The sequence below is a fragment of the Corvus brachyrhynchos genome, unplaced genomic scaffold, assembly GCF_000691975.1.
Source record: "Corvus brachyrhynchos isolate BGI_N302 unplaced genomic scaffold, ASM69197v1 scaffold5, whole genome shotgun sequence".
NCBI classification, from domain to species: domain Eukaryota; kingdom Metazoa; phylum Chordata; class Aves; order Passeriformes; family Corvidae; genus Corvus; species Corvus brachyrhynchos.
The window spans coordinates 6,651,694-6,666,415 of NW_008238321.1; the positions used below are offsets into that span (position 1 = coordinate 6,651,694).

The 14,722-nt window shown below is 53.3% G+C and overlaps 1 protein-coding gene across 1 annotated transcript in view; it reads right to left on the reverse strand.

The window, feature by feature from the left end:
- The window catches only part of RAI1 (retinoic acid induced 1), a 60,702-nt gene that overhangs the window by 37,061 nt on the left and 8,919 nt on the right, over positions 1 to 14,722 (reverse strand). The window contains exon 2 of the mRNA XM_017734282.1: positions 60 to 140. The gene's annotated coding sequence lies outside the window, so the exon portion shown is untranslated. The remainder of the gene's footprint in view (positions 1 to 59; positions 141 to 14,722) is intronic.

The window sequence follows — 14,722 nt, forward strand, 5'->3', positions numbered from 1 at the left end:
AAAAAAAAAAGAAGGAAAAAAAGGAAAAAAAAGCACAAAGATGTAGCTTGCAACAATACCTGCGATGGTCCTTGCTCTCTCCTCTCTCTCCTGCTGGCTCGCTCTCCTCCTCTTCCAGAGCACAGTAGCCAGATTAGATCCTTAGAAAAAAAAATGTGAGAAATAGCACAATTCTCCTTTTTTTTTTTTTTTTTTTCTTCCCTTCTCAGCAGCCCTTCTGAGCTCCTTCACTAACCATTATTCATAGACCACTAGGGGATATAAGGTAATTAGAAACGGCCCTATAGCATCCAGCCTGAAAATGTAATGCCAGCGGTAGGAGTGGTGGAGGGCTCTGGCTGCGGGCGGCTCCGGCAGAAAGTGCTCGCTGGAGCTGGGGACCGAGGTGAGAAGTGGGGTGGAGGAGAGGGCGAGCGGCAGCGGGTGCTGGCAGCTCTCCCGACAGAGACCAGGGTGGCCAGGGACACCGAGCGGCACGGGTTTGGGTTGGGTTTGGGGATGGTTTGGGGTTTGGTTTGTTGTTTTTTTGGGGTTTTTTTTTGGGGGGGGGGGATTTTTTTGTATTTTGGAGTGGGCTCGCCGTGCCCGTGTGAGCCGTGCTGGGGCTGCGTGTGTGTGTGTGTGTGCGCGTGTGTGTGTGTTTGTGCCAGGAATAGCAATCAGCAGAGGCAGCACACAGAGCGCAAAAATGCCATCATGCAGGGTCAACAGAAAGCTGCAGACATTTTTTTCTCTCTCTCTCTTTTTTTTTTTTTTTGTAGGCTTAATCCTCTGGAGCGGGGGAGAGGGAAAAGGAGGAGGCTGCTGCCTTCTTTATAGTTTTGATTTTTTTTCCTCTTCCAACCTCGTAGGATCAGATTAACCCCCCCTCCCCTCCACGCACACACACACACTCTCCAGCCCCAGCGATCCCAACCCTCCGCCAGCACTGCACCGGGAGATGCCGGAGTCGGCGCAGGGTGGGATGCGGGTCTGGCCGCCGCGATGAGCTGGGTGGGATGAGCTAGGTGGGCTCGGCAGGGAAGCAGAGCAGGAGGGAGGCAGCGCGGGGAGGGGGGGAGGTGGAGGCAAATGAACAAATCACACCTGCAGCTTTCTGCGTGCCGGAGCCAGCTGCAGCCCAGGCAGCGACCGGCAGGAAAAATCCAGGCGCGCGGGCTCCCAGCACCATCATCTGCGGGGATTTAGGTGCATGGTGAGCTGGTGGCAGCTCATCGCCGGGAGCGATTGATTTTGGGGAGGTTTATTATTAGCAGGAGGGGAAAAGGAGGTGGTAACAAAGAGCAACCCTTCCACACACACTGATTTTTCCAAGTGGTAAATAAAACCCGTCGCAGAGGTGAGGAGGGGGAGGTGGTCCCCTCGCCGAAGGACGCAGAGCTGTGGTGGCCCTGGCACACCGGGGCACCCGTGCCCTGCCGCCGGCGGTGCCGGGATCGCTGCCGCGCAGCTCCGCGCCCCAGCTCCTGCCCGAAGGGCGCAAACGCCCAGCCCTGCCTCCTCCCACGACTCCGCTCTGAGCCTCTCGTTAATTGAACTAAAGCTGTTCACCTTGATAACGCAGCACGGCAGCAAGTTTCCGAGCCATACGCGGGGGGCTGGAGAGCTATTTGATCCACTTCCAAGGCGCTGCCTTTCAATTCAACCCCTTGCTCTTGAAGGATGGATAACCAGGCCCTCTCTTTTCCCTGTTAATTACTCGAGATAGGAGGCATCAAGCTGCAAACCAGACCAAACCTCATAAGGGGACACAGCACCTGCAAAAGCAGACTGCTTGTTCTCGTCTCCCCTGTCCTTTTCCTCCCCATAATCATCCTTATCCCCATCCCCATCGCAGACCCAGCCTGGCTGTTTGTAGGTAATACACCACAACATGCTCCCAGCCACCTCCAACTTCACACATGCCTCTGCAGGATGGTAAATCAAGCTGGGACCTCATGGCTCTCCAGGGACTTGGTGTTACTCGCCCTAATCACCAATCTGCCCTGCCCTTCACAGGGAAGAGCCTGGCACTGTTTGGCACCACAAGCCGTGACTACCACCCTAGTAAAGCCAAGGTGGGATGGACCCAAAGGACGTCACCCCCAGCTTCTCCTCTGGGACTGAGAGAAGACTAAAGGATTTGTTATTTTTACACTGCAATCCAATAAATTCAACAATCTGGTCCATGTTCTTTCCTGGCTCTGATATGTTTGAAATCCCCACCTCCAGGAGTCCTGTGATTTCAGGAAGACCTCAGCCCTGCTCTCCTCAAACCCTGACCTCACCGTGGGGAGAAAGGTTGAAACCACAAGCCCCAGAGAGCCCCATATGCAAATTAAATCACCACCAAACACTTTGGTTATTAAACACCGTTATTTTTCTGGAACATTTATAGTTCTGCGCCTACAATTTATGGGTTCAAAAAGGCTGATTTCATGACTTCTCAGCACTTCTGAGGTGTCAACACCCACATCACCTCTGTTTGCATGACACGGTCATGTCTATCTAAGCCCAAGCACTGGCTGGGTGGGAGACCACCACCTCTAACACCAATTAACTTTACTCATTAAAACCTCTAAGCTCAATTGTGCAGATGGAAAAGTTGCCATCCCCTTGATAAAATCTGGATCCAGAGCATCCTGGAGCAGATCTCACCCTGAGCTACCTCAAAACAGCATGATCAGCATCAAAAAGCCTCTTCTGTCTTCCCTGCTATGAGAGCAGGGCTCACCTTGCTGATCAAAGTCGGAGGCTTCCCTGGACATAACCCTGCACCTCCTGCCCCGGAGAAGCTAAAAACTAATGACTCATTGCAATGTTATTTCTGGAGCTGCTAAAACAAAGGCACTCTGGCTCCCTTGGCTCCCTCTCCCCTCGGTGTCTCACCGCTTCGACCTAAATGATAAGGCAATCTGAGAAAACTGAGCTTTTCCCCACCACCCTCCTCTTTCATCTGGCCCTGACATGAGTGGCCAACCCAGGGTCCAAGGACCTCCCCAATACCTACACGGGATGCTCTAAGCTGGCTGTTTCTCATTCATCTTTCTTTCATCCCTCCTCCTGGCTGATTTTCCCTCAGCCCCACTCCCAACCATCCCAGTGGATTGCTTTCTTCCCCTGGCCCAGGCGCCACCGTGTGCCACACACCCCACACATGTGGTGTCTCCTCGCAGGCAGGGAGCAGCAGCCCTGCCCCAGCTCTCATCAAGCTCTGTGCATCGGCTCTGAGCGGATCCGATGGATTTTCATTTCCTAACTTTGCCCTTCGGGCTATTTCTAACGAGCTTCCTCACGCTTAAAAAAAAAATAAAATCCTTCATCTTGCAGTGTGATGTCAGAACAGCAACACTCGGGATGACTGTGCCTGCGAGGAGGCTGGAAATTAATTATATCACAGTGGCTTTAGGTAGGGATCCATCCACTGACCTCCTCATCCAGCTCCTGTCTGGGACCCAGGGAACAGCCAGAAATCCCCTCTCAAAGCAAACAGGCTTTTTTTGGCCTTGAAAAATGTATTTTCGTGGTGTGATGTTTGGTCCGTGCAGCACAACCCTGGGCACAGAGCCATCACTGTCCTCCTGTGACCCCGTGTCCCCCTCATACCCCACATCCCCAGCCTTGAGCCCCCTTGTGTAGCCTCTTCCTGCAGCACCGGGTCCATCCACCCTCCTGGACTCATCCCTTCCACTGGGAGGGAAGAATCAGTCCTGGGCGCCTTAATTTCCACTAATCAGATGTTTTAATGAGTTTCTTAGTGCCCAGCACATCCCACTTCCCACTACCACCCCCTCCGAGGCCGGGCCCGCTCCCGCGCCGTGCCGAGGCCCCTGACATCTCGAAGGCTTTCCTTGGTGGGAGAGCAGCGATTATTTCTCTCAAAAGGTCTCTTATAATGGAAACCATCTCTGCATCCCTCCTTGGTCTCCTCCTGCCGTGACCCAGGCTCCGTCGAGAGGAGCTCTGCTCCAAGGCAGCGCCGTGTTTCCATGGAAAGAGGGAATAGCAGAGTGTGGTTTATTAGAATTCCTTTTACTTCGATGGAGAGTTTTAGAGCAAAGTAGAAAGGCTTTAATGTGGGGCTAATGGAGCCCCTGGGAAGTCCAGGAAGGAAATCTCCCCTGGAGAAGAGGAGGCGTGAGGAGAGGGAGGGCAACTTTCAAGACAAATTCCTGGACAGGTTGAAATTTTTTTGCAGGAGCCATCTCAGGCAGCGAGAAATGGAAATGAATGTTTGTTTTATTTTTAACAGATGTTACAAAAGACCTGCCAGTAATTCAGCAAACGATGCAAAACCTAGATCCCACTCACTTTTCCTGGTATGTCTTCCATCCCCTCCCTCTTCTGCTCGGTACAAACGCTTATTTGCATTTAGCATATCATATTTAAAGAAAAATAAAAATATTAAGCAATAAAATAACAATCATACACCACTTCATTTCCTCCCTCCCTAAGGCTTTGGTTTCAGTTTAAATCCTTGGCTGGAGCAGCTATTAATTGTTTTTAATAAATTTTTCTGTCTCTTCAGATTTCCCAAACCTATCATCTACTCACCCACTTTGGGGGCTGCCCTCTTGCCCGGGCCCCCATCCCCCTCTCTCCCTGCTGTTCCCTCAAGGAACAGCTCTTGACCGTGTAAAGTGTTTGGAGCCCCAGTGTGAAACACAGACTGCAGCTTCTTCTTTGGGGAGAAATACAGGGATTTGCAATTAAAAGGTGGGGAGACAAAAGGGGAGGGGGGACAGTGGGGGGATCCTAAAACCATCCAGCCAGCGGCTGGAAAAGCAGTAGGAGTGTGGCTCTCCAAAAAACAAGGTGCAGAAGGTGATCCACGAACACACACCACAGCATTTGGCCGGCCCACTGGGAACTCCAAAGCTGATCTGAAACCCACCATGACGCCAGAGGGGTATTTGGAATGAGATACAGCATTTGTGAGTGTCACACATGAAAGCCAAACCTGGGAGGCCAGTGACAGTCATGGAAACCCAGAATGGTTTGGGTTGGAAGGGACCTTAAAGATCATCTCATTCCAACCCACTGCCAAGGGCAGGGACACCTTCCACTAGACCACATTGCTCCAAGTCCCTTCTAGCCTGGCCTTAGACAGGGGGATGGGGCAGCCACAGCTCCTCTGTGCCGGTGCCTCACCACCCACACAGAGAAGAATTTCTTCTTAATATCCAATCTGTCCCTGCCCTCTGTTGATGTGAAGCCATTCCCCCTTGTCCTGTCACTCCATGCCCTTGGAAAGAGTCCTTCTCCAGCTCTTTTATAGGCCTGGCCAGAGGAGCCCTGAATCCCACAGATAACAGATTTCCTGAAAATGAGCAACTTTGGCAGCTCCTGGTTTAACTCTTGCCTGCAAAACACAAGCTGCAGTGGTTCCCCTTTTCATGCCTAACTATGGAATACCACTTCTCCTCCTGATACCCAGCTTTCCAAAGAGCAAGATCCCAGGAAAACCTGGAGTGGGCAAATGCTTGGCGATTTTCTGCCCTGTTTCCTGTTAGCATGCACAGCCTCAAGTGGGGCTCAGTCCACAGCCCATGATCCCACACACCAGCATGCCTTGAGCTGGATTCACACTCCATAGATGCCTTGTTTGTGGGATCCCAAGCAGGAAAGGAGGAGACAGACTCCAGGGAGCAGCTACAGGTCAGTACTGGTACAAACGGGATGTCCCTGCACCCATTATAAATCCTAGAATCTGCCTGATTTCCAGGCAGAAAATGGCATCCGTGTGCATTTCCAGGTGACGGAGGAAAACTGGCTGTTTTCACTGAGCTTTCTCCTCTTCCCGTCACAATCCTGCACCTGGTTAGCAACTGTCGGAAAGAGGTTAATCACAGTCCTTAAATCAGGAACCTTGTTGTGGTATGCTCGGGATGCACATCTGTGCTCTCCATGGCTCATCCCCGGCAGCATTTGGGAGAAGGCAATATGCCAAAAAAACCCCACCCCCAAATAAATGACAAGCATCCCAGGGTGCAGGATCCTGCTGATTCCTTGAGCCGGTTCTGCAGCACACGTGACAGGCTCATGATTCCCGCAGCCCCACCACGGCTGTGGGTTAAAGGCATCTCGTATAACAAGGTGTTGGCACAGCCATTGTGGGGCAGAAAAGGCTTTTGAGGGATTGGGTTTTTGCTCACTGGCCAGTCTTGTGATGGAGGGGAGGAGGCATCACCTGGAAATGCCTTGGGAGCAAATCATGGGGACCAGAGGTGGTCTCACATCCCAACCCAGAGCTCAGCCCTTGGCAGAGTGAAGGCTGGAGCTCCAGCAACTGCCAGCTGCCCAGCTTGGCTCCTGATTTCCAAGCATTGCAAAGCCTGGCCTGGCCTTGCTATTTCTAGGCCTGTCCCAGGGGACCACCCTGCTCTCCCTGTTTTGGGAAAAAGAAGCATTTTGGAGCGTCGGAGCCCTCGTGCTCAGCCGGGCCCCGGGCTGCGGATGCGGCAGAGCCAGTGGTGCTCAGCACCGGAGACTGAGGCCGTTCCACGCACACACACGTGCACAGCCCGGAAAATGGAGAGGAATTGATCCCGGAGGCAAATCTCTTTTGTTCTAACCCCGTTGCCGTAACTGGATCTCCCCAGGTTCCCGGCTCAGGAGCCGCGGCAGATCACATCGCTTTCATGCCTTCTCCCAGTGCCAGCTTGTCACATTCCCCCGTCGCCGGCGGCGGGGAGGGGACGGGCGGGAAGGGGAGGCATCGCTCCCAGCGCTTGTTTACCTCACCACCGTACACGAGGGATATACGGCGGTAATGAGCAAAAACCTGGAGGGAGCAGATTGCAGAGCCACGGCATGAGACCACCCCCACCTCACAGGCTGCCCCTTTCTAACGAGGTCCCCCCCATCCTCCTCCCCGCCAGGCTCCCCGTGCCCTGACATCCTCCTGCCTTTCCCCGCTGTCTCGTTCCGACTGCAGAAATGCTGATTCACAGAGCCCGGCGCAGGAGGCGTTTGGGAGGCAGAGAGAGCAGCACAACACCGCCCGAATGCACCCGACCTCCCCGGGCGCCTTCACACCAGGGTCTGGCGACAGCGGAGTCGCTGCAGATTAATCCACTCTGCGCTTATTCCAGCACCTCTTTCCCAGTGACTCCCTCGCCTCTCAGCAAGGTGAATCCATCCCCTCTGCTTCCCGGGAGAGCTCGCATGTGAATTTGCCTCCCCTTTCTGCACAGGGGGAAGCAAGGTGAAAGATTTCACGCGCCACGCAGCGAGATGCCAGGATAGCGGGATGGAGAGGATGGCGCTTCCCCAGGGAAGTACTTTGCTTTCCAAGTGGTAGGGCAAAGAGAACAGCACCCTGACCTGCTGCCAGGCATGTGTCAGACCTCACTCTTGGATGCTTTGATGCATCACCAGCAATCCAGACCCCGTCTCCTCCTTCCAGGGCAGCCAGTGCCCGGCGGCAGGGTCCGGGCATCCACCGCCACGTCAAGGGCGCTGCGCCGTGACAGCAGCCGGCACGAGCCGAGCTGCCCGCCCTGCCTCACCTCCCCTCCCCTCCCCTCTCCTCTTCTCTCCTGCCAGCACGGTGCAGCTGGTGCAGCAGCAGGGCTGAAATCCGAGACAGCAAAAAGGATGGTTTTTTTGGGGCAGGCTGTAGGAACAGTGTCCCCAGCATCCCAGGGCAGGCAAATGGCTGCGAAAGCAGGGGATGGCTGTCCAAGCATTTCGCTTCTCCCAAGTCCAGGACCCGTCCCTCTGGGACAAACACAGCACACTGTAGGAGAGCTCAGGTGAATAGATCCATCCTGTTTTACTCCATCTTGCATTCTGTAACCCCATTCACTTCTCCCCCCTGAGGCCACTTCATCCCAAAGTCACCTGAGGTGCCACAATGGATGCAAACACTTGGGGACCCCGTGCATTGAACAGCAGGATGTGACACAGACCTTCCTGTCACCCTCATACTCCTCCCTGTGCCGTGTCCTTCTGGACCAGCTCAGCACTGCTTGGCTCAGGTGGGATCCATGCAGGAGATAAACCTAGTAAGCCAGGCAGGGAAGCCAAAATTGCATCCAGCTCTGCAAGCCCATGGGAACACTCTGGATGTATCTGGGGACACCAGGGCATCAGGACGCCCCTTGCCACCAACACACTGCTGCATCTGCAGCCCCGAGGCTTGAAGACCAAACCCACCTTTTATTTTAATCCTTCCATGGTTTTTTGCAGGGTGTATCAAAGCCATGCTGGTCCCCCGGTCCCCTCTGCATGGGCGACTGCCTGCCCACAGCCAGTGGCCAAGCTGGGCTGCTCATCTGGCTCCCCAAAAAGCCATGGTGCATTTGAATAGATCTCCACCATACAACTGTAAAGGCCCCAGTGGATTTGAATAGGAGCCCCTTGACGTATTATCTCAGCAGTGCCTCGAGGCAACCACCTGAATCCTTCCGTGACTGGTGCGAAAACCTGGAATGTCTCCAGCAGCTGGGGATTATGGAAAGACCTTGCAGAGGAGCCCCCACACCACCACAGCCCAGCCAGCACCATCAGCTCTCAGATGCTCTCACGTGCGGCCAATCCTCAAAAAACAAGGCATGATGAAGACCAAAGCCCAGATGCCAAGGCAGGAAACCAAGCTGAAGTTTTCACATTAATCATATCGAGCTCTATTCTTTTTCATCTATTTCAAGGCAAGTCAAAAAGAGGTTCACACTCTCCCCTGGCAAACCACAGAGGATGACGTGAGCCTGTCTCTTGCATTGCAAGTAGAGTGTGTCAAGCAATTAGCAAGTCATCAGGAATTCAGATAGGGTGGGCAGGATACGATCCCTCAAAGCTCTGGCAGGAGCATTACCCACCCTGGAGTTTCCCATCAGGCATGGAAGGCAGCAGAGGGAGCAGGGGCTGCTGGTGAGCTCTCAAGAGCAGAGCAGACAGACACTGTGTGCCAGCAGAGCCTGATGCCATAAACCACTTCACGTTCAGCCTGTGCTGTAGCTCAGAGGCGCTGGGCACTCAACACAGATTTTTCCTCGCTCATTCCCAACGTCAGCAAGGTGGCCAGGCAATTCCAAGAACCCTCAGGCATCCTGCAGGCCTGCTGGGTCAACCTGAGCATCCCACACATGACCCACCCCTGGGCATTTTGGCATTGCATCAACTCTTGCTGCTGCCACCAGTTTCACTCCCTGCAGCTCTGGCCACACTGGTTTCCACTCAGCATCCTCCCAAATCTTGCTCTGCTGGAAGTTAGTGGCAAAACCCATGCAAGAGCAGGAGCTCACGCTGGGACGAGATTTGCACTTTGGTCCCCCAGTGCTGCTAAACGCACACCACACCAAGCCGTGGCACAGCACACAAGTGGAGCAGGACCATCTCACCAAGAGCACCTTGGACGGGAACTCGGTGGCTCGTAGCCTCCCCAGACACCTGGCTGGTCCCCATGAACACCCAACCAGCACAAAAGAAAAGATGGAGGATTATCCTAAGGTGTGAGCAGCCAACCTGGGCGCACAACTCCCTCTGCAGAAGGATCCGGTGTGCCGGGCGGGTGGCACAGGGGATGCCTAATCTGCCACCCGCCCTTTCTCCTCTCCATTACCAAGGTAGCAGCAGACAATGCTATCTGCTGGGTTGTCAGCCGGCCCTCCTCCCCGCCGTCTCTTTAGCCAGAAAACTCTCCATCTGTCTCCAGATGGGGTGTTTCTACCACTCCAGTCAAACCGATTCAGAGTGGAACAATGATGCTTTGTTAACAAAACAATTTTTGTGTGTCAAGCCCTCCTTCTTGCGGGTTTTTTCCCCCCCCAGTCCCCAGTGGGTCAGCTTTGTGTGGCGTCCTACATTTTGTTGTTCTTTCACATTTTAAAGGCTCCGTATTTCAGTACAAAAGGTGCCTGCGGAGCAGCTTTTATCTGCGAGGCAAGATTTGACACATACGCAGATCACAATTGCGACAGGAGGTTCGTGATGTGGTGGTTAAGGGTGGTGTCAGGACCTTCAGAGTGATGAAGCATTATTTCCAGTGATTTTTGCCTCCAGGATAAAAATTAGAGCTGGTCCGACGCTGCATGTAAGGCTTCTGTGAGCTGGAATCCCGCAAAGGCTCATGGAGGGGGCAGAGAGAGAAAGTTTGAGCTCACTTTGGTACAGAGCAGGCATCACCTGTGTCCACCTGTCCTTCTTGTGTTCTCCTGTGCAGAACAAGACACCTCTGCCACTTGTGAGGGGAAGAGATGAGTACATGGTGTAAATCTACGTGCCTGTGAGTAAACTACGACCCTCTCCCCAGCACAACCCCTGTGTTGGCCAGGAAGATCAAACCTCAGCCCTTCCATGGCCAGAGTCTCTGACCAAAGATCCTGGGGAGTGTTTGACTTCTCCCCAGCTACCTGGGGTTGGATCATCCCCCTTGACCCCCTCACCCAGCAGCAGGAAGGAGAGCTCTCTTTCCTCTTCCAGATACATCTCCACCACACAGGCCTCCAAGAAAACCAGCTCTTCCTTTATTTTTCTCTCTTTTTCTTTTGCCCTGAAGCAACAAGCATACAAACCACCTTCCACTCTGCACAAAACCAGCAATTCCCAGCAAACAACCAACCCACTGGCTCCAGAGCAAACAGCTCCATGTTCCTAAGCAGGCTGGAAATTTCTACACAAGGGGGACTTTTTCTTCCAGCTCCCTCCACATTTGCAGGGAAGGTCCCTCCTCCTTCCTGTCCTCAGGTAACAGCATCTTCATGGAAACACCAATATTTTTATGAGTCATCCCCCTTCTTCCCCTCTCCTGCTCCGCAGCCAACACCCCTTTGCTTTCGAGATCAAAGCCGAAGGGGACCAGCTGTGTCGAGTCCTTTCCTTTCCAGCCCTTTCCATCTCCATTTGCAGCCGTCGTCAGCACGAGTCCCTGCTGTTCTGACAGCGCTTCGTGCTGCCCATCCAGCACTGCAGCTCTGTGCCCACTGTCTGCTCCCCCTCCATCCCTCTCCTGCCCTCCCAGCTCCTGCTCCAGCCACACTGGGAACACAGGGAACCCTCCCAGGCTCTGGGTTCAGTCCCCTCCGGCATGCATGGGAGCTGCCCCGCTGGCTGCCCTGCCTGTCATGTGCTGATTTAGAGGCAGAAATGTGCTCAGAGAGAAACGGGATAATCTGCTTCCACTGAAATCCCATCCTAATTCCCTGTGTTTGGTAACTCCTCCGCAGACCAGAGCATGAGACTGCATCTCCCTTCCAAACAAGCAACTCCATGGGGACCTTCACTCCAGGCTCCTTTCAGCAGAGGTAAAACCTCAGCTGGGAAAGTCCAGCTCCTGCTGCGAAAGCAGCTGAGGGAACAGGAATCTCCCTTCCTATCCAAAAGGCTGAACATCTCATGCAGCCCCTGGTGCTGCAGCAGGGATTTGCAATGTGATGGGATAATTAGAGTCAGGGATGTGCTTCTTGTGCTTCTTAACTGCCAGAGGGCAGGGTTAAATGGGATATAAGGAAGAAATTCTTCCCTGTGAGTGAGGGGAGGCCCTGGCACAGGTTGCCCAGAGAAGCTGTGGATGACATATCCTTGGAAGTGTCCAAGGCCCGGTTGGACGGGGCTTGGAGCAACCAGGGATAGTGGAAGGTGTCCCTGCCCATGGCAGGGGTGTGGAATGACATGATCTTTAAGGTCCCTTCCAACCCAAACCATTCTGTGATTCTAGGATTCTTGATACATCCAGGAAAACCCATCCATTTTTGGTCTCCCAGTGAGTGTCACTTGTGCAAGTTTGATGGAAGCTTTCCATGTGCAGCGACTCACAGGTCTGACAGGTCCCTCTCCAGGTCATACACCCCATCCTTCAAGACATCTCATCTTGCACCATGTGCATCTCTTGGGTGCTGCCATCACACATCCCTGCTTCCCAACACCTTGCTGTAACTCAGCTGAAATCCAGCTTGGAGTTGTCTCTCCTACAAAGACTTTGAAGAAAGCATTGCACAGAATTAAGCCTCGGTGCTTTTTATATGTAAAACACTGAATGTAGCTGCTAATGGCAATTCCCAGCAGAAAAGGATGGTTAGTAGTGGTGGGTATATTTATGAATTCTTTCTAAGCAAATGCCGTGAGGCGGGAAATGTATCGGTCCTTGTGGAAAGCTCCCCAGGTTGCTGCTGCAGGCATCTAAATGCAAAGTTTCACCATGGCTTTTTGAGCTTTGTGCTCTGCTACACATATCCCTCTCAAATCTCTTCTCTCAGGAATGCTTTCCCAGCTTCTCTCCCGTGGTCACGTGTGTGTCACCGTGACCTGCCCGTCTCAGTGAGAGCGGCAGCATCTCCGTCCTTCTCCAGCCACTCCACTGACTTGCCAGCAAATAAAAGTCAGGGGATCTACTTGACTGGTCTCCTTAGCTGCTCTCTCCAAACGGCTGACTTATAAAATACCCACGTCCTGGATTTCTGGGAGGTTTTCACTGAGAGCACATTGTTTTTCCCCAGCAAAGCCAGAAAAGAATTTACAGTCGGTCCACACAGCGAGACTGCTCTGCTTTCTCTTTCCTGGGACAGGAACCCAGTTTGAAACAGATTGCTAGCAGCTAAATGTAAGTTCCTTAGCAGCTTCCAGGGTGAAAATATTCCCTCTCCAGATCTCCTTTTATGTCCACAACACATTATTCCGGTGGAGGGCTCTCTTGCTAAGAAAAGCTCTGGTAACTCCCAGCCTTGTCTCCAAAGTGGTTCAGGTGTGGGAGCCAGCTCCCCTGCAAGCATCCCTTGGTCCTGCTGCCCAGCTGAGATGTCCTTAATTCCTCCATCTGTCCCCTCCAGGCTCTGGCTGGCTCGGCTCTCAGACAGTGAATACATACAGCAGGCTGCAAGGCTGCTTGTCCTAAATATACACTTTTCCCACAGCTTCAGGAGAAACGATGTCTTCTAAGTCCCCCAGCCCACTCCTTGGGGTGCTTCTGGGGCTTTCCGTGCTAAGCTGCCTTTGTCCCACACACTGCATGCAGACAGACAGGAGGTTCACACCAAAACCCACCTCTCCTCTCTGCCTTTAACTGAACCAAAACAAAAAACAGATGGAAAATCAAATGCTGGCAGTGTGAAGCATGTGGGCTGCACTTGCATCAGCCCTCCTGGAGCTGCAGAGTGTATTCCCTCCTGCTCCGGGGTCCCAGGGCAAAGCCAGACCTCCCCAAAAGGGTTATTGGAGGGGGAGATCCTGCTATTCCCCCTTGCCAACCACCAAGCAGCATGGAGGTGGGACACAGGGAAGGAAGGGAGGCAAGGGCAGCCTCAGCATTTTGGGATAGTCCAGGAGGAACAATTTCAACCTCCAAGCAGGATTTACACAATGCACAGCGAACAAGGCACTGAGGCTACAGAAAGAATAGTGGGGGGACAGTCACAAACTGGACACTGAGCTGCTTTTAACCAAGCTCCATCCATCCCACACACTCCCTGAGGCAGAGACACTGCAGAGGAAACACCTTGAGACCAGAGTTAAGGCTGTCCCCTAATGAATGCACAGCGTTCCATGGCCATAAGCTGCTCAGATGTCCTTAATTCCAGGATTTCTTACACGCTCCGTGCCTGACTTTGTAACCTTAATCATGTATTTTTTAGTGTTGCTCTTGTGTGCACGTGAGCTTATCTCCTTTTACCGCAGGCTCTTCTTTTCACTCTCTTTTCAGGATAAACAATACCCATGACTCTTCCATGTCCCTCCCCGGGAGTGCATCAGTGTCCCTAAACTCCCCTGAATGCTCCCCAGTTTTGCAGCCAAACCTGGGTGAGCCTTGCAATGAGTGATGGGGCTGTTCAGGCTCAACTCCCTGTTCCTGCTGGAGCCTTCGTCACCCTGGGATGCTCGGAGGTCTCTCCCACATGTGGATGAGCATCCGGATAACCCCCATGCCACACCAAGGCTCCCAGCACGGCACAGGAAGAGCAGGAGCAGAGGGAGCCCATGGTGGGGGCAGGGACCAGCAGTGTGTTTGTGGAGTAACGCTCAAACTGCTGTAACGGATTGCCTTGTTTACACTGGGCCCAGGGAAAATCACTCCAGGGATGGAGACACAGAAGCGTCCAGAAGCCTCTGAGAGCAGGAGAAGCTCTTCAGCCTCTTGCCTCTTACTTTTGCTTACAAAAACATCCACCCCCCCCCGCATCGCTGTCAAGGGGCGGAAGCTTTAAAATCACTGTAGTAAGCACGGGAGGGATGGGGAAAGGAAAGGAAAAGTATTATCGGATGGGAATGTGGCTTTTTCCACTCTCCCTTGCCAAGAGGAGCCCTCAGTATGCAAGGACACACCAAAAAGCGGTTGCTGGGCCACAGGGCGCATCGAGTTGCCACGAATTGCTGGGAGAGGGAAAAGAATAAATAGGAACCACCTTAAGGGAGGGGAGCCACCAGCAGAACAGTTAAAATGACTAAATACTTTCCCAATATCACTCCTCCACGTAAGCATTGCTGTAATTGCCCTTGGGATGTTGCACAACGGCGAAAGGGAGGGGCAGGTGCTGGCAGGGAGGGAGTGAAGGCGTGCAAACCTCCAAATCTCCATCCCAGGCGCTGCTGTCATCGAGGACAGACGCTCATGAACGTCTCTGCCACCTCGGGCCCTGCTGCTGGATTTATCCCCCGAGGGGCCATTCCTCACACGAGCTGGAGGACTCCCGGGAGGACTCACTCCTCATGCCTCTGAGACACAGCGGGCTGCCCCAGCGAGCAAGAGCAAAAGGCGAGGAGGAACAGAGCCCACGCTGCACTGTGTGGCACAGAAAAAAAAAAAAAAAAA